Raw genomic sequence first — 4535 nt, forward strand, 5'->3', positions numbered from 1 at the left:
TTCCAAAAAAGTGTTACCAATTTGTGTGGATTCGAACATGCTAACATATTGAGGATCAATATGAAGTGGCCCTGAGTAGTAGGGAAGATAATGCTTCGTCGGTACCACTCTGTCGGCCTTTTTCTTATAAGCATTTTGCACTTCTGAAAAAGGACAATAATACCAATCTGGAATTGAATTGCCAAAGGCCAAAGCCAGCTGGCTAGATGGCAAAGGAGGAAATTTGATGTTTCCAAAATGAAGGGCGTAAAGATACTTGTCTTTCGCGTAACCAGGGATTTTAAGTCTTGGGAGCCTGTCGGTTACCTTCTCCTTTAATTCAGACGCGGCCTTAGAGATGGTCCGACGAAGATTATCAGGTCGATACACAACTTGGAAATAGTTCTGAAAAGCGCGAATTTATTTGGCATGAAGAGCCTTACACTTGGTCGATTTCGCCTGCAAATAAACAAGAGCCTGAGTCAGTTTAAATAATTTGGCCTCAGGAGCACCAATGTAAACAGCAAGATACGACTGCCACCAATCATCAAACTCTTTGGTGCAGAAGAAGGTTGGTCGAAAGGGAGTGGGATGGAGCTTTGGTCGGTTTTCCCAAAGGGTCTCAAGATCTTCTTGGATCATACTCCAGGGTTGATCACAAAGGATGTTTGTGAGTAAGTCAGGAGAAGAATACAGGGACTTGGGAATAAATTGACAAAGGCCAAATTGTCTGGCTACCAAGTTGGGTTGGTAAGCAACTAGGCCAGGGTTGCTGCCGGAGCTTACAACCGAGAGAAATCGGGGGACCATAAGACATCTCCAGACAAGGAAGGTTTCATTTTTATCCTCATATTCAGTCGGAGGAAAAGCCCTGGTGAGCCACTCAGGACCTTCAGTTCGACGGCTGAAAGGGGCCATAGAAGGATGAAAGTCGGTGCGGGTCAGCATGATGGTAAACAAGAGGCAAAACACCTTGATGTCAGGAAAAGTTTTGTCGAGGGGCGTCAAAGGGATCAAGCGCTTCCAAAAAAGGTGTCGTTCTTCTGGGGGACACGCAACCCTTCTCATCCGATAGGGTGCTATGTCTTTAGAGAAAGTGGCGTTGAGCCACAATTGTAAGAACCAAAAAGGTCCATGGAGCTAAACATTTTTCTTCTTTGAGTTCTCAAGGTCAAAGAGTTTGATTTGACAGACAACTTCAGACAGAGATTCATAAAGAGAGGCCAAGAGTAATTGGCCCAAAGCGATGAACCGCTCTTGGTGCAGCTGGGTTGCCAGAAGAGGAAAATGTTTGGCTATCTACATAGATCTAGAGCAGAAAACAAAACGAGATAGCCGAAGAGTCAGGAAAGCCATGTGTTCTTCAGTGGTCACAAGGCCTGAAGAGGTGGCATGGTGATCAATAAAATTATTGTATGTCGGCTTGCGAGAGTCACCAACGTCAAACCGCAAAGAGATTGGTGCTACGACTTCACAGTCGAAAACTTCGCCAGTCGGTTTTAAGCCGGTGATGGCAGCAATATCCAAGAGTGTCGACGTAATCATGCCACACTTGGTATGGAAAGAATTGGTCGAACTATCCCAAAATTGGAGGGCATCCAGTAATATGCCACAAGATTGAGAAGGGCCATAACGGGCAATCTGCAGAAGGGTAGAGATGCCTGTCCGTTTCCAATGGTCGATTTTCTCTGTTTCTAATCGATCCATCCAGGCGCAAAACTTAAGGCAGTTCCTGGGAGGAGCAGTCCTAAAATTCCTGTCGACATAACGAAGGGAAAGAGGTTTTTGGGAAGAAACCAAAGGTTCAGAGAGATGCCTGGTGGGGAAGAAGGAATCTGTTTTGGTTATCTCAGGGCGACGATTTTCTGGAAGTGGACCTAAAAATGCTAAAGGTTCGTCAGCCAAGGAGAAAGGAATCAATATCTGGGAACGCCATATTTTTGCTTTCTCTTCAGCAAATAGAGGTTCAGGAACGTACTCCTTGCCCTCAATGGTGAGTGGTTGTGCGAGCTTCGCATCGGAGAGAAGTGTTTTGCTTTTACTTGAGCTAGCCATGGAGGAAGTTGAAGGTTTGGAGAAGAAAGATTGTTCTTTTTACTAAAACAGAGTGCAGGTGATTATCGTTTACTGAAGTAAATGGCGAAAAAAGGAAAGAAGAAGAAGAAACAAGGGTTTTATAAGGGTTAAACCCTAAGAAAAGGAAGAGTGAATGTTTGATCTTTTGTTTCGACACGTATACCCATGTTCCCACGTCTGCAGACACGTGGAGGCGAAAAGGCAGTTACGGCGGTAAGCACGTTTCAGTCATAAAGACGTGAAGTGATGGAGACGTGATTTTGTGTGTCTCGAGGAAAAAGGGAAACTTTTGTCATGATTAGATGACGTCATCAGCGTGGGGCAAACAGGTGTACCACTAAGTAGAAGTGGAAGCGATAAGGAGCAAGTCGACATCTCAAAGATGCCATTATCTCACAAAAAGTCGACATTCGAAAATGGCATCTCTGGGGGGCATTTTGTTACCACAAGAAATCTATAAGGCATGTTGAAGGCGTAATCAATGAAAGTGCCTTATGAATTTAAGGTTTATAACCCATCAAGGGGTGGAGATGTGCGTAAGATAAGCAAGAGTTGAGAAAAACATAAGTCACCAGAAGATGAAACCGACAAAAGAATCATGTTTGGTCGAAAACCCATTCTGTCGACTGAAATGAAGATTGGGACTTAAGGAATTTGGGGTTGTGTCAAACACATAGAAGTTAAGGCCGACCTAAATACCTGGGCGGGAGAAGTTTGAAATTGAAAATGACTAGCAGTTACAAGAAGAATAAGCGCCAGAATATGGAGCAGTTTGCAGAACGTGTATAGAGCAGTTTGCAAATCGTGTGGCACGAAGTCTGCTATTTTCTAGAAGTTTTTGGCCTGTAGGCAGTTTCTTTAGTTTAGTATAAATAGGATATCCCACGAGGGGCTCGGGGTGTTCATTTTGTACCAAAATCACTTGTAAAAAACTTCTCATTTCTAGCGCGAGGAAGCAAGAGTTTTTTAGAGTGCTATGTACGGGAATCACCACATTTATTTCAATGCAACTTCCTTATTTTTCAATTGTTCCCGTTGAACACTTTATTTTAATTTCATTTACTTTTGAGTTATCACTTTATGTTGTCGTCTACGATGTCGACACTGGTTCTATTACGATAATAGAATTCACCAAAAGCGTGTTTGTCGTGTACTTCTTTTGAATGTTATAGTGCTATCGGTCACGAGTCACCCATATGCTATAACTTCATTATCTTTTCTTGTGGAAAAAACTTGTACTTGTTCAATACTTTATCAGGAGTCGTTCCTCACAGAGCTAATTATCTGTCGAATTGGATAAGTCACACTGTTACACTAGCACATGTCTTAGGATCAACTGGTCGATCCTGCAAGTGACCCTCAGTTGTAAGGCCTAGGGAGGACCAGCGGTTGTTTACCAATTTCCACAGTAAACACATACCGATACTGGTAGTTTATCCGGACATGTTAATTAATGCAAACACAGACGAACAGAAACAAATTGATAATAAAGCAAACATGATTATTTAATAATAATGGAATAAAAACCTGGAACTTTGATTAATCGAATATGCTGAATCTTGAAGTACTTGAGGAGTCCTCCACAGGTCGATAGGATTCTGCTTCTTCGAAACATTTGCTTAAACTAAATTAAATAAATTGCAGTAGTTCCTCAGTATAGGAAACTACTACTTTTGGCTAAATGAAAAACGGAAAGGGAAGGGAAAAATTAAAGCTCTGAACGGAACGGTAAACAAATTGCGGTAAAAGAAAACAATGTTGCTGAAGAAAAAATATAGAAAACAAAATTGCAGTGGAAAATAAATGCATAGAAAATAGCTTGAGAGTTTGCTTCAGAGAGGCTTAAAACAAACGTTCCCGTAGGTTTCCAACTTCCATCCTTTTATAGTATCCATTTGGTCTTCATAGTTGAGAGAAATAAGGGTGACTTGGTTGAGTGAGAGATTCACGGGAAAGTGGGTTTGAGGAGCGAAAAATGGGGCGTGTGGATCACTTTTGTTGACAAATTCATTACGCTGCCTTTGGCTTTGTGACGGTCGTGGTGGGACTGTGGCGTTTGTCACACCCAGGGCGTGACGATCGTGACGGGGCGTGTGACGGTCGTCACCTGCACAAAATTTATACTTTCTGGTTTTTCTGCTGTTTCTTCTTCTTTTCCTTCCTTTTCTATACTTTGCTCATTTAAGCATGTGAATTGAAATACCTAAAAAAATAACTCGTACACTTATGGAATAATCGAAATATAAATGAAAATAGTACGATTTTTGAATGTAAATCAAGGAAAATATACGATGTATTTTCGCGTTATCAAACTCCCCTATATTTGAATCTTTGCTTGTCCTCAAGCAAATAGTCAGTATAAAATTCGAAACATAGTTAAACGCGAATACATGACACATTTCCAATTCGTACATGGTTGTTAGGTATTCCGTTAGAATAAGGGATACTCAAGTAAAACACTAAAGATACAGTGACGACCC

The sequence above is a fragment of the Lathyrus oleraceus genome, chromosome 2 (assembly GCF_024323335.1).
Source record: "Lathyrus oleraceus cultivar Zhongwan6 chromosome 2, CAAS_Psat_ZW6_1.0, whole genome shotgun sequence".
Classification (NCBI taxonomy): domain Eukaryota; kingdom Viridiplantae; phylum Streptophyta; class Magnoliopsida; order Fabales; family Fabaceae; genus Lathyrus; species Lathyrus oleraceus.